The sequence below is a fragment of the Eriocheir sinensis genome, chromosome 53 (assembly GCF_024679095.1).
Source record: "Eriocheir sinensis breed Jianghai 21 chromosome 53, ASM2467909v1, whole genome shotgun sequence".
NCBI lineage: Eukaryota > Metazoa > Arthropoda > Malacostraca > Decapoda > Varunidae > Eriocheir > Eriocheir sinensis.
Window position 1 is genome coordinate 5,297,432 of NC_066561.1, and position 15,000 is coordinate 5,312,431.

Below are 15,000 nucleotides of genomic sequence, written 5' to 3' on the forward strand. Positions count from 1 at the left end.
ATTGAAAAAAAAAAAGATAAAAGAATGGAGGAGGAGGAGGACGAAGAGGACGAGGAAGAAGAAGAAGAAGAAGAAGAGAAGAGATAATGACGAAGAGGAATAAAATAAAACAGGCAATAAAAAAAGACGAAAAATAAATGTACAAAAAAAAAATTCAGAATCAATAACAAAGAAAAAAATAAGAATTAAGAAAATAAAAGAAAAAAGTAACAAAACAACAAAACAAAAGCTGAGAGAGAGAGAGAGAGAGAGAGAGAAAGCACCTGTACCCTTCTGCTAATATTTACCTGTGATTCGGTCAACATAATGGCAGCTTGTCTACTTACCTCTCTCTCTCTCTCACAATACACTCTCCTTTCATTCTTTTCATTTTCCTTTATTTCAGTATTTCCATTCTCTCTCTCTCTCTCACAATACACTCTCCCTTTCATTCTTTTCATTTTCCTCTTTATTTCAGTATTTCCATTCCTCTCTCTCACCCTTTTATCCTCCTCCATTCTTTCATTATTTCTCTTTCTCTTATTCTCCCTTTCTGTTACGTAATCTCCCTTCCTCTCTTCCTCTTTAATCTGCTAGTCTTCCTCTTATCCTCTTATTCCTCTTCTTTTTGCTTCATTCTTCCTCTTACGTTCTCTTCTTTCCTCTCCCTTCTCTCTCTTTCTTCATCTTTTTATTCTTCCTCTCCCTTTCTATTGTTATATATACTCCCTTCCTCTTCCTCTTTATCCCTCCCCTTCCTCTTTCTCTCCTCCCCAGTCACACACCCTCTCCTCCTCCTCCTCCTCCTCCTCTTCAAACACAAACACACTCTTCCTCCTTTATTTTTCTCTCCCCTCCTCCCCTCCTCTCCCTTTTTCCTCTTCCTCTCCCCTCTTCTTTTTATTATTTCTCCCTCCCTCCCTCTCTCATCCTTTTTTCCTGTTTCCTTTGTTATTGTCCTTCTTTCTCCTTCTTCTTCCTTTTATCATCCCTTCCCTCCTTCCTTCCTTTCTTCCTTATCGCATTTCTCTCTTCCTTCTTCCTTTACCCATTCCTTCCCCTTTTTCTCCCTTCCTTCCTTCCTTCTTCCCTTCTTCTTTCCTTCTTCCTCCTTTTATTCTCCTTCCTTCTTCCCTCTCTTCCTCCCTTCATTCCCTTCCTCTTTCCCTCTTTAATCCCTCCTGCATTTATCTATTCTTTCTTCTCCTCCCTTTTTCCTTCCCCTCTTCTTCCCTTCCTCTCTTCCTCCCCTCTTCGCTTCTATCCTGTTTACAGAAGATTTTTATATTGCATCACAGCGCTCTCTCTCTCTTCTCCCCTCTCCCTCCCTTCCCCCTCTCTCCCCTATTTCCCATTTTGATAACCATATTAACCTATTTTCTCCCTCTCTTTATTTTCTTCTTCCTTCTTTTTCTTTCATTTTTTCCATAATTTTTTTCATATTTTCTGGTTTCTTTCCTCCTCTGTATTTTCCTTATTATTGTTTCTTGTTTTTCTTCTATTCCTTCTTTTTTTTCTTATTTCCTCTTTTCTTCCTCCTTTCTTCATCTTCCTATCTCATTTTTTTCTTCTTTCTCTCGTCTCTCTTTTCTTTTTCTCTTCTTTCTTCTTTCTTCATCTTTCTATTCTTTCCTTTTTCTTTCTCCTTTCTTCATATTTCTATTCCTTTCTTTTCTTTCTTTCTTTTCTTCCATTTCTTCTTCCTTTTTCTACCTCTTATATCTTTCTTAATTTCCCTTCTATTCTCTCCATCATCTTCGATTTTTCCACTTTCCTTCTTCCTCCTCATTCTATACATCTTCTTACTTTCCTTTCTCCTATTCCCTTTCTTCCTTCCTCCCTATTTTTCCTCTCCTTCTTTTCCTCATTTTCCTCTATCTCCCTCTTTCTCACCTTTTCCATACTTTCACTTTCTTCCTTTTCTTTTTTTCTCTTTTTTCTTTTTCAGTTTTCCTCCCTATTATCTTTTCCTTCATTTCTATCTTTCCCCTTCTCCTTCCTTTTATCATCTCTTCCCTTCTCCCTCTCTTCCTTTCTTCCTTATCGCATTTCTCCCTTCCTCTTTTCCTTCTCTTCCTTCTTCCTTTCCTTTTCTTTACCTTTATCTTGTTATCTCTCATTCGTCTCCCTGATTACCCTTCTTCTTTCCTCTCCCTCTCTTCCTTTCCTTCTCTCCATCTTCATCCTATCATCTTTTTTCTTACTTTTCCTTTTCCTCTTTCCCATCTCCCATCCTTATTATATTTTCCTCCTTACTCTTCCTTCGTTTCTCCCTCTCCCTCCTTCTCCCCATCTTCACATTCCACCTATCATTTCATTTGCTTCCTCTCTCTCTCTCTCTCTCTCTCTCTCTCTCTCTCTCTCACTCTCTCTCTCTCTCTCTCTCTCTTCCTTTCCTTCTTCCCATCATCTTCACACCTAGTCGCGTCTTTCTCGATTTTTCCTTCTTCTTCCTTCCCTTTTATTTTTTCCCTCCTCCTCCCTCCCTCCCTCCATTCGCCCCAGGCACTGAGTATGCATTAGGAGAGGAGGGGAGAGAAGGGGAGGGAGGTGGGAGAGAAGGGAGAAGGTAGAGGAGGAAAGATGGGAGATGGGAAAGAGGGGAGAGGAAGAAGGGGAGATGGTAGAGAGAGAGGAAAGACAGAGGGAGAAGAGAAGGAGAAAGGGAGAGGAGGAGAGGGAGAGAGAGGAGAGAAGAGGAGAGGGAGAAGGAGAAGGGGAGAAGAGGGAGAGTAGGAGAGGAAAAACAGAGGAAAGAAGGGGAATAGAGGGAAGAGGAACAACTTGGGAGAAGAGAGAAATGGAGAGAAGAGAGGGGAGAGAAGAGGGGTGAGGAGGGAAAGTAGGAGAGAAAAAATAGAAGTGAGAAGGGGAATAGAGGAAAGAGGGAGAACTTGGGAGAGAAGAGAAAGGGAAAGAAGAGAGGGGAGAGAAGAGGGAAGAAGAGGGGAGAAGAGGGGAGGGGGGGAGAGGAAAAACAGAGGTAAGAAGAAGAGGGAAGAGGAACAACTTGAGAGTAGAGAAGAGGGAGAGAAGAGGGGAGAAGAGAAAAGGGGAGAAGAGGGAGAAGAGGGAGGGAAGAGGAAAAACAAGTGAGAAGAGAAATAGAGGGAAAGAGGGACAACTTGGGAGAGGAGAAAAAGGGAGAGAAGAGGGGGGAGAGAAGAGGGGAGAGGAGGGAGGAGGAAAGAGAAAAAATAAAATGAAGAGGGACAACTTGGGAGAGGAGAAAAAGGGAGAGAAGAGAGGGGAGAGAAGAGGGCAGAGGAGGGAAAGTAGGAGAAAAAAATTAAAATGAGAGGAGGAATAGAGGGAAGAGGGACAACTTGGGAGAGGAGAGAAAGGGAGAGAAGAGGGGGGAGAGAAGAGGGGAGAAGAGGGGAGAGGAGGGAAAGTAGGAGAGAAAAAATAAAAATGAGAGGAGGAATAGAGGGAAGAGGGACAACTTGGGAGAGGAGAGAAAGGGAGAGAAGAGAGGGGAGAGAAGAGGGGAGAGGGGAGAGTGCCCGCCAAAACAAGCTGGCCACACAAACAGTGACCAACGGGCAAAGCGAGAGTCCTATTTTTCACGTGCTGATGTTGGCGATGATCCGGAGATTGAGAGAGATATATGTGCTCTCTCTCTCTCTCTCTTGTTAAGGGCTTTTCTATTTCACTTTTTTTTTTTCGGTTACAGGAAGATGAATGTTGATACGCCATCTCTCTCTCTCTCGTTTGTTATTTTTTTTTTTTCCTCGATTCATTTTCAAAGGGAGACGAACTGGAACGCGTGTGTGTGTGTGTGTGTGTGTGTGTGTGTGTGTGTGTGTGTGCGTACATCGGTTTCTACTCACCTCAAAACGGCCGCAGGTGTACAGCTTGCCTGGAAAAAAAAGAGAAAGGGAGAGTGAGCCAAAAAGGTAAAATACAGGTGGGCACAAAAATAGTTACATAGGCCTATAAGAAAAATGGAAATAAAAATAAATAAATAAATAAATGTTTGAATGAGTAAATATATGAAATGGCATTAACGTATCATCACTCAGATTTAGAATGATGAAAAGAATAAGAAAAAAAGTACTTGGATAAAAGGATAGATGGACTAAGAAAGGAAGGAAGGAAATAGGGAAGGAAGGAAGGTAGGAATGAATGAAGGAAGGAAGGAAATAGGGAAGGAAGGAAGGTAGGAATGAATGAATGAAGGAAGGAAGGAAGGAAATAGGGAAGGAAGGAAGGTAGGAATGAATGAATGAAGGAAGGAAGGAAACAGGGAAGGAAGGAAGGTAGGAATGAATGAATGAAGGAAGGAAGGAAATAGGGAAGGAAGGAAGGTAGGAATGAATGAATGAAGGAAGGAAGGAAAGAAGGAAAAAAGAAGAAAGCAAACACAAACAAACACCAAAACGAACGATAATAAGAAAATAAAAACAAAGTGAGTAGGAAAGAAGGAATAAAAATGAAATAGAAAAAAAAAATCAAGAACATCGAAAATAAATGAAGAAAAAAATCAAAAAAAGAAAAAAAACGTTAGACAAGGAATCCACGAAATCTTCCCCTCAAAAGAGCAACACAATAAAGAAAAACAAAACAAAAACAAAGTGAGAAAGAAAGGAATAAAAATGGAATAGAAAACAATAAAAATCAAGGACATAAAAAAACAAATGAGAAAGAAAAGGAAAAAAAGAAAAGAAAAGAATAAGGACGAAGTGAGAAAGGAAGAAGGAATAAAAATAAAATAGGAAACAACAAAAATCAAGAACATAAAAAAAAACATATGAAGAAAACAAGCAAAAAAACAAACAAAAACGTATTAAAAAAGGAACCAAAACCATGAAGTCCCCCCTCCCCCCTCCCCCCCTTCAAACAGCATCCCAGCATCACATCCCAACACAACGCTTACATAAGAGATGAACACCGCCGGTCATTCACAGCCTCCCTCCATCCCTCCACTCCCCTCCCCTCCCCTCCCCTCCCTTCCCCTTTCCGAATAGGTGTGTAATGACAGGCAGGTACACACACACGAGTATTAAAACACACACACACACACACACACACACACACACACACACACACACACACACACACACACAGCCGTACATACACACACGAGTTTATGAGTGTAAACGCGTTAGAAAAAACATTGTGTGCTTGGGGAATGGAGGGGGAAAAAGAGAGAGAGAGAGAGAGAGAGAGAGAGAGAGAGAGAGAGAGAGAGAGAGAATGAAACTAATTATATACGATAAAAACTACATTATCACACACACACACACACACACATAGACTTTTTTCGACAACAGTAACTTTCTTAATAATAATAATAATAATAATAATAATAATAATAATAATAATAATAATAATAATAATAATAATGATACGTAAAAATACCTGCTTCCACTCTCTCTCTCTCTCTCTCTCTCTCTCTCTCTCTCCGGTGCCCACAAGAGAAATATCACTTTTAGTCTCTCTCTCTCTCTCTCTCTCTCCCAAACCCGAAATCAATACAGTTTACCCCCAACACCACCGAGATGAAGGGAGTAGGAGGAGGATGAGGAGGAGGAGGAGGAGGAGGAGGGGGAGAGAGATAGAGACAGAGAGCGAGAGTGATGATGGAGTGAAGGCAAGGACAGTGTAGTTAGTTTCTCTCTCTCTCTCTCTCTCTCTCTCTCTCTCTCTCTCTCTCTCTCTCTCTCTCTCTCTCTCTCACACACACACACACACACACATAAACTTTCCGCATTATCGTTTCAACAGTAAATTTTCCACTTCTCTTTCCTTCTTCTTCCTCCTCCTCCTCCTCCTCCTCCTCCTCCTCCAGGTAATAAAGGGAGGTTAGAGGGTGTGAATGAGGGAGAGGGAGGGAGATAAAAGCGCCTTGACAATATTACTGATGGAGATACGGAAAATGGAAGGGAGGGAAGGGAGGGAAGGGAGAGAAGGTAGGAAAGGGAGGGAAGGGAGGGAAGTAAGAGGGCTGAGCAGTGAAGAATGGAGGAAGGGAGGGAGGAAAGAGTGGAGGGAAAGCTTGAAGGGAGGAAAATGAGGGCAGGGAAAGGAAGGAAAAAGAGAAGGGAAAGGAAGGGAGAAGAAGGTATTAGAAGAGGAAGACATGGGAAGGGGCGAGGAAAGGAAAGGAAGAAAGGGAAGAAGGAGGAAGGAAGGATGGGAAGGGAAGGAGAAGGGAAGGAAGAGAGGGAAGGAAGAGGGTTAAGAAGAAGGGGAGGGAAGGAGGGAGGAAGGATGGGAAGGGAAGGAGAAGGGAAGGAAAAGAGGGAGGAAAGAGGGTTAAGAAGAAGGGGAGGGAAGGAGGGAGGGAAAGAGGTTAAGAAGATGAGGAAAGGAAGGAGGATGTCTCTCTCTCTCTCTCTCACCTCACTATCACTCCTTCACTCCCTTCCTCCTCTCCTTTTCTCCCTCCTCCTCTCTACCTCCTCCCTTTATACTCCCCTGCCCCCCCATGCCACAGGTAAATAAAGACATAGTTCCGCCCAGGTAAGGTAATTAACACATTCTTGAGGCGCAACAATGACGACAACAATGACAAACACCTATGCTTACCTGAGGGCATTTAGGGGATTCTCTCTCCTCCTCCTCCTCCTCCTCCTTCTCCTCCTCTCTAAAGAATCTGTGACCGCCTGAGCGAGAGCGAGAGAGAGAGAGAGAGAGAGAGAGAGAGAGAGAGAGAGAGAGAGAGAGAGAGAGAGGAAGTGTAACAAAGGGATATACATAGGAAAAAAATATACCGTAAGAGATCGTGAATTCTATTACAAAAGAAGATTATACACGAAAAAGAAGAAAAAGAAAGAAAAGAAAAATAGCAATAAGTGGAAAAAAGAAAAGAATGAGAAAGAGGAAAGAAGAAAATAAAGAAGAGGAAGGGAAAAGAAGAGGAAAATAACGATGAAGAAAAAGGAAAAGAAAGAAAGAATAAATAGAAAAATGAAGATAAATTTGGAAGTAAGAGAATAAGAAGAATAAGGAAAAAAAGGACAAAAAAAGGAACAAGGAAGAGAAAAGAGGAAAAAATAACGAAGAAAAAGATAAGGAAAAAAAAAAAAAGATGAAACAGAGAAATATGAAGAAACAAAGGAGAGAGAGAGAGAGAGAGAGAGAGAGAGAGAGAGAGAGAGAGAGAGAGAGAGAGAGAGAGAGAGAGAGAGAGAGAGAGAGAGAGAGAGAGAGAGAGAGAGGAAAAGAGAAACAAGAATAGAGAAAATAAGAAAATACAAGAAGAAAAGAAAACAGAAGAGGAAAGAAGGGAAAGATAGAAAATAAGAGAAAGAGGGAAGGAGAAGGAAAAGACAAAAATAAAGAGGAAAGAAACTAAAAATAAATAAATAATGAAGGAGGAAACAAAGAAAATCAAGAACGAAAGGAAAACGAATGAAAGGAAGGAGAAGGAAGGTGGATAAAGAGGGGAAGAAGAGAGAATGATAACAATAAATCTAAGGAAAGTCGTAATAAAGATGGTGAGATATTTTCATTTTTTTCTATTTCTTCTCTTTCTCTTCCTCTCTTCCTTCTCTTCCCCTCTTCCTTTCTAATCCTCTTTCTCTCTTTCTTTGTTCCTCTTTATCTTATTCTCTTTGCTGGTATATTTCTTCTTCTTCTTCTTCTTCATCTTCTTCCTTCTCACATTTTTATCTTCTTCCTTCCTTCCTTCCTCCTCCTTTATCTCACTTTCCTCCTCTCATATGTTTTACTCTTTTATCGCCTTCTTCTTCTTCTTCTTCTTCTTCTTCTTCTTTTGTTCGTCTTTCATAAATTTAAACTTTTCTCCTTCCTCCACTTTTGTCTCCCGGTCATATGTTTATATTTTCATTTGTCTCTCCTCCTCCTCCTCCTCCTCCTCCTCTTCCTCTTCCTCTTCCTCTTCCTCCTCTTCCTCTTCCTCCTCCTCCTCGTCTTTCTCCGTTTCGCATAGTTTTTCTTCATTAGTTTCCACTTTCAACTCTCCTCCTCCTCCTCCTCCTCCTCCTCTTCCTCTTTCTTGTCATGTTTCTCTTACTCTGTCTCTTTCATTGTCTTCTCTTTCATTTCATTTTCTTACCTCTTCTTCTTCTTCTTCTTTTTCTTCTTCTTCTTCTTCTTCTTCCTTCTCCTCTCTCCGTCTTGTAACTGAGTCATTTTTATCAATTTCTTGCTCTTTTTTATTGTTTCCTCTCTCTCTTAATAATCTCGTCTGCGTCTTCATATTTTCCTCTTCCGTAAATATTATTCTTGATCCTCTTGATTCACTTTCCTCTTCTTCCTCTTCCTCCTCCTCCTCCTCCTCCTCCAAAAATGTCTTCATATCAACTTCACACACAAAAAATAAAAGGTAATAATCATAACTCCATGCACACACACACACACACACACACACACACACACACACACTGGTAACTTCCAAACTGCTTCACCTGCCCAAACTTTCACTCTCATTAACCTGAGTACACCTGACGGGGCTGAGGTGAGGTCTTGAGGTTCCTGCTGTTACCTGCCTGCTTAATTACCACACCTGTTGCTCCGTCTTACCTGTGGGGGCCTTGTGCTTGTGTGTTAGCTTTGCCCTACCTGTGTTGTACCTGGTAATCTACTTCAGGCATTTGATTTACCTGTATAAGTGTTAAAGTAAGTGTTAAGTACCGTTTTTTTTTTTGTTTAATATTGTTTTTTTTGTTTTTTTTACGCGCCCTTGAAATGTCTCCTTTGCTGTAAAAAAAAAAAGCAATCGATTTTTTTGATATGTTGGTTTTAATTATTTTTTTTATCCTTCTCTATCTCTTTCAGTCTTTCTATCTCTCTTTTTTTATCTGCTTTTCTATTGAGCGATTTATCTATCTAACTTCGTCTATCTATCTATCTGTCTATCATTATCTATCCCTCGTTCATTCATTTTATTCTTTATTTTTCTTCTCTATCTTCTTCTTCCTCCTTATTCTCCCATTCTTCCTCCCTTATTCTATCCATCTATCTTCATATGTACCTTTCTATCGTTCTTTCCATCTATGTATCTATTTTCCTCTCTATGTATCTATCAGTCTATCTATCTATGTACCCAACTATCTATTTGTCTATATTCATCTTTCAAACTATCTATCTATCCTCTCTCTCTCTCCATCTATCTATACTTCCTTCTTTCCATCTATCTATCTATCTATCTATCAATCTATCTGTCTATCTACACACCTGTCAATATCTTCCCATGTCTGTCTCCCAAGCACCGTCTTCCTCCAATCAGCATCCCTCCCTCACACACACACACACACACACACACCTGTCACACACACACACCTGTCACATACACACACCTGTCCACACCTGAGATACTACTAATTACCCAGTATCACACCTGCCTCAGTCACGGCTCATTAGTACCCATTACACCTGTCTCCCTCTCCCTCCCTCCCCTCCCTCCCCCCCTTTGCCTGCTTGTCCTACCCTCCCCCTCCCCTTCCCTCTTCCCCTTCCTCTTCCCTCCCTCTGTTCTAACCTACCATGGATTATCTTACTCTCTCTCTCTCTCTCTCTCTCTCTCTCTCTCTCTCTCTCTCTCTCTCTCTCTCTCTCTCTCTCTTACCTTTATCTAACCTTCCCTTACCTATCTCTTCTCTCCCCTTCATCTCCCTTCTCTTCTTCCCTCATCCTTATCTACCTCTGTTTTCCCTTTCTCTTCTCTTCCTTACTTTCTCCTCTCTCTCTCACTCTCACTCTCTCTCTCTCTCTCTCTCTCTCTCTTACCTCTCCTCCTTCTATTCTATACCTCCCTCCCATTCCCTCCTTCCTCCCTCATCAGTCACCCCGGCAGCGGATCACACAGGGCTAAACCCGGCTTGCCATGAACCCAACCGGATATTTGTGCTCCGGGTAAATCCTGATACACAAGCCGCCCCTCCCCGACCCTCCCACGACCCTCCCCCGACCACTTCCCGACTCCCTCCCTTGACCCACTGGCGACTTCTCCCCTACTACCCCACGACCCTCCCCGGACCACTTCTTGACTCCCTCCCTTGCCCCACACGCGACGTCTCCCCGATTACCCCATGACCCTCCCCCGACTACTCCCCGACTCCCTCCTTTGACCCACTCGCGACTTCTCCCCGACTACCCCACGACTCTCCCCAACCCCGTCAATGACCTCTCCCCGACCATTTCCAAACCCCACCACGATCACTCCCCGACTTTCCCCTGACTCACCCCGACCACTCCCCGACCCTTCCCCAGACCACTTTCCCACCCTTCCCCGACCCCCTAACGATCATTCCCCAAACCTTCCCTGATCACTTTCCGGCACTCCCCCAATCACGTCCCGACACTTCCCCGACGACGACTTCCCGACCCTCACCTTGACCACTCCCGGACTCCCCGCTCCTACGACCACTTCCCGACACCCCCAACACCACTGGCCGACTCTACCCCGACACTCCTCCCCGACATTCTCCCACGACCCGCTTCTCCCTATAAACAAAAACGGAAAAAAAAGAAAAAAAAAGATATGTGATAAAGAGATTAGCGAGCATAGAACATTTATATACGTTGATCCTCCCCCCTCCCCCCCTTCCCCCTCTCCTTACCCCCCTCCCTTCACGACGCTAAAAAAAAATAAAAAAAGAGAAAACATGACTATAGATAAGCGCCTATAAAATAAATCAATAAATAAATGGATGAGGTAAACAAAAAATAGAAAAGTATCATAATATCCAAGTTTTTTCCTCTTTTGTTTCCTTTCCTCCCTCAAAAAAAAAAAAAATGAGAAGAAAAGAGATAGGAGATACGCGGACATTGAATAAACAAATAAATACTGATAAAGAGATAAGTAAACAAATAAATATAAAAAGCAATGAATATGCAAATAAGGAAATAGAAAAACGAAAAAAAAGCCCCAAAAATAAACAAAGATAAGCCCACAAAATAGATAAACAAACATAAATAAAATAAAAATAGGAATAAAAATAAACAAATAAACTTAGCCGGCGGGATAAATATTAAAATTACGAAGTTCATTTTTCTTTTATTATTTAGAGGCGAAAAAAAGAAGAAGAAAAACAGTAATATGAGTAAAAATATTAATCAGTGATATTGGAGAGAGAGAGAGAGAGAGAGAGAGAGAGAGAGAGAGAGAGAGAGAGAGAGAGAGAGAGAGAGAGAGAGAGAGAGAGAGAGAGAGAGAGAGAGAGAGAGAGAGAGAGAGAGAAAGGCACGGCCGGAGGGATTGCTTTACTCAGAAGGAATAATACGGAGGAGGAGGAGGAGGGGGAAGAGGAGGAGGAGGAGGAGGAGGAGGAGGAGGAGGAGGAGGAGGAGGAAGAGCATATTAAAGTCGAGAATTGCAACAGTAAGAAGAAAAACGAAAGTGAGAGTCGAAGTTACAGGAGGAGGAGGAGGAGGAGGAGGAGGAGGAGGAGGAGGAGGAGGAGGAAGAGATGTATTATAAGTATGAAAAGGAGGAGGAAGAGATGTATTATAAGTATGAAAAGGAGGAGGAAAAGGAGGAAAATAAGTAAGAGTATTACCAGCAAAAAAAAAGAGGAGGAGGAAGAGTAAAGAGAAAAAGAAGAGGAAGAAAACGAGCGTACAAGAAGAGGAAGAAAACGAGTTGTGTAACAGCTCCTTAAGATGAGGAGGAGGAGGAGGAAGAGGAGGTAAGGAGAGGAGGAGCAAGAGAAAGAGGAGGAGAAGGATACAGGATGGAAGAGTGAGAGAAGAGGAGCAAGAAAGACTATTGTGGGGAGAAGAAGTAAGAGGAGACGTAAGAGGAGAAGGAAGAGGAGTGAAATATAAGAAATAAGAGGAAGAGGAAAAAGAAGAGGAAGAATTGATACAAGGGAAGAGGAAGAGGTGAGAGGTTAAGATGAAAGTAAGATGGAAGAGGAAGAGAGCAAGAGTAATATAAATCTGTGTAGAGGAAGGGAGGAAGAAGGAGGAGGGTTACAAGAGGGAGAAGAAGATTAAGAAAAAGAGCGGGAACAAAGAGGAAGAGGTAAGAAATTGGATGACCAAGAGGAGAAGTAAGAGGTAAGGGAGCAACAAGAAGCGGGGAGAACAGAGAGGAGGGAGGATAAAATAGAAGGAGGGCAAATAAGAGAATAGGAGGGAAAGCGAAGGAGGAATAGAGAAAGAAGAGAGACTAAGAAAAAAGTAAGAGGTAAGAAAACAGCAGGAAGAGGAAAAAAAAACAGGAAGAAGAAGAGTAAAAAGAGGAACAAGAGGAAGAGTAAGAGGACAGTAGAAAAGAATAAGAGAGAGAAGAAACAGAAAAAAAGAAAAAAGAGAAATAAAGAGTATATGAAGGTGAGGAGAGAGGAGACAGAAGGACATCATAGAAGAGGAAGAGGAGTAAAAGAGGAATAACATACATAATTATACAAACAAGCTATTGCTGGCTAATGATGTGGTGAGAGGGGGGGAGGGGAGAGAGGAGGAGGGGAATGGGAGGAGGGAGTGGGAGGAGAGGAGGAAGCGAAAAAGGTAATACGAGATGAGGAATCGATTCTGTGGAGCATAAGAGGAAGGGAGAGGGGAGGAGAGGGAGAAGGGGAGGAGGAAAGGAGAGGGAAGAGGAATGAAAAAGGAGTGAAAGGTGTTGGGATATTTAGTGAGGAAGGAGGGGAAGAGGAGAGGAGGAGAAGAAAATAGGGGGGAGAGGGGAGAAGGAGGAGAAGGACTGGGGATCAGAGAATTTAGGAAAAGAGGAAGGAGAGAGAGGGGAGGAGGGGAGGAGGGAGAGGAGAAGAGGAAAGGGAAGGAAATGGGAGGAGGAGGAAAATGAGTGGAGAGAAATTTAGTGTAGGAGGAAGGAGAAAAGGGAGAGGGGAAGAAAGAGGAGAGGAAAGGGGAGGTGGGAGGGGAGAGAGAAATGAGAGAGGGAGGAGGAAAGAAAGGGGTGACATTAGAAATGGAGACAGAGAGGAAGGAGAGAAGGAAAGGGAGGGAGGAGAGAGAGGGAGGGCGAGGGAGGGAGAGGAGAGGGGAGGAAGAAAGAGGCAGAGGGAGAATGAAGAAAAATAAGTGACTGAGGGAGAGTGTGAGTGAAGATAAAAAGGGAGAATGTGAATAGGGCAGAGCTGTGAGAGTAAGGAGTAAGGAGGAGAGGGAAAGGGAAATGAATGAAGGAGAAGAGGTGGGAAGGAACTATGAGGGAAGAGCAGGGGAGTTCAGAGAGTGGAAAGAGTGAGAATGGGAAATAGAGAGTGAGCTGGGAGAGAGGGCCAGAGAGTGAGTCAGGGAGAGGAAAGGGAGAGTGAGCTGTGAGAGGTGAGTCAGGGAGAGGTTGGGGAGAGATGAGTCAGAGTGAGTCAGAGAGCAAGGAATCAGAGAGAGGAGAGTGGAACAAGTGAGAGAAAAGGCAGAGGAGAAAGCGCATGGGGGAAGAATGAGTCAGGGAGAGTGAGTCAGGGAGAGTGAGTCAGGGAGGAACAAGGCAGGAGATAAAACATATGCTTCTCAGGTGTGTAACAGCTTAGCGCTGGTTTGTAGTGAAGAGGGAGGAGGGAAGGAGAAGGAGAGGGGGTGGATGAGAAGGAAGAGAGAGAGAGGAGAGTGAGTCAGAGAGAGAGAGAGCATGGTTGGGAGGAGGGAACAGAGGGAGGGATGGTATGTCAGAGAAAAGAGAATATAATACTGGAGGGAGAGGAGGAGGAGGAGGGAGGAGGAGGAGGGAGGTATACTATAGAGGAGAGGAAGAGGAAAAAAGAATGAGAAAAGGAGAGGGGGAGGAAGAAGGGGAGTTGGCAGTACTGGTGGGGAAGAGATGAGAGGAGGAGGAGGAGGAGGAGGAGGAGGAGGAGGAGGAGGAGGAGGAGGGAACAAGGCTAGGGTGATACTTGAAAGGAGAAAAAAAGAGGATGACAGTAGAGGAGGAAGAGGAGGAGGAGAGAGAGAGAGAGGAAGGAAGAAATAAAAGAAGATAGAGAGAAGGAGAGAGAGAGATGGAAGAGTAGATTAAAGGAAATACGAGTAAAGAGAGGTAAAAGTTAAAGAAGAATAGGAAGAAGAAGAAGAGGAGGAGGAAGAAGAGGAAGAAGAAGAAAAAGGAAGATGGAGATTAGGATAGGAATAGAAGAGAGAGATTGACGAAGGAAAAAGAAAAAGTAAGAAAAAGATTGAAGAGAAAGAGGATTAGGAGGAGAAGACGAAGAAGAAGAAGAAGAAGAAGAAGAAGAAGAAAATGATGATGAGGATGAGTATGATGATAATGATGACGATGATGAAGAAGAAGGGAGAGGAGGGGAAGAAGGAGAAGAAAAAAGAAGAAGAAGAAGAAGAGGAGGAGGAGGAGGAGGAAGAGGAGGAAAAAGGTGGAATCAGAGAAGACAGCCCCTTAAGTACCCGTGAGAGAGAGAGAGAGAGAGAGAGAGAGAGAGAGAGAGAGAGAGAGAGAGAGAGAGAGAGAGAGAGAGAGAGAGAGAGAGAGAGAAGGGGCGGCGTGCCAGGAGAAGCAGCTGGCCTTTGTTGACATAAGTTCAGCCTTGGCAGGAATTAAGGTCAGGGGAGAGGTCAGCTGAGGAGGGGGAGGGGGAGGGGGGGAGGGAGGGAGAGAACAGACAGGAAGAGGAAGGGAGAGGGAGAGAAGTGAAAGGGAAAGGAGAGGAAGGGAGAGACTGAGCTACAAAAAAGAATAATATTGTGGGAGAGAAAGGGAGAGTGAAGGAGGGAGAGGGAGAGGGAGAAAGAGGGAGGAAAAGGGAGAAAAAAAGGAGAGAACAGAAAGGGAGAGAAGGGATAGAAAGTAATAGAGATGGAAAAGATTGTGAAAAGGAAAGGGAGAAAGAAAGGAGGGAGGGAGAGGGAGAGAATACGAAGGGAGAGGAAGGGAGATTGGAGAAGAATAGAAAGGGGGAGAAGAGGAAGAGATAATGGTATAGATAAGACTGTGAGAGGGAGATAAAGGGAGAATAGAAAAGGGGAGGAAGGGAGAGGGAGAAAACAGAAAGGGAGAGGAAGAAAGAGGGAGAATAAAGAGGAAAGGAAAGTATGTGGTTAGGGAGAGAGAGAGAGAGAGAGAGAGAGAGAGAGAGAGAGAGAGAGAGAGAGAGAGAGAGAGAGAGAGAGAGAGAGAGAGAG

General features: G+C 43.2%; 1 protein-coding gene across 1 annotated transcript in view; it reads right to left on the reverse strand.

Annotated features, from left to right (window-relative positions):
• The window catches only part of LOC126983114 (muscarinic acetylcholine receptor DM1-like), a 288,456-nt gene that overhangs the window by 196,692 nt on the left and 76,764 nt on the right, over positions 1 to 15,000 (reverse strand). The window contains exon 3 of the mRNA XM_050835611.1: positions 3,813 to 3,841. The gene's annotated coding sequence lies outside the window, so the exon portion shown is untranslated. The remainder of the gene's footprint in view (positions 1 to 3,812; positions 3,842 to 15,000) is intronic.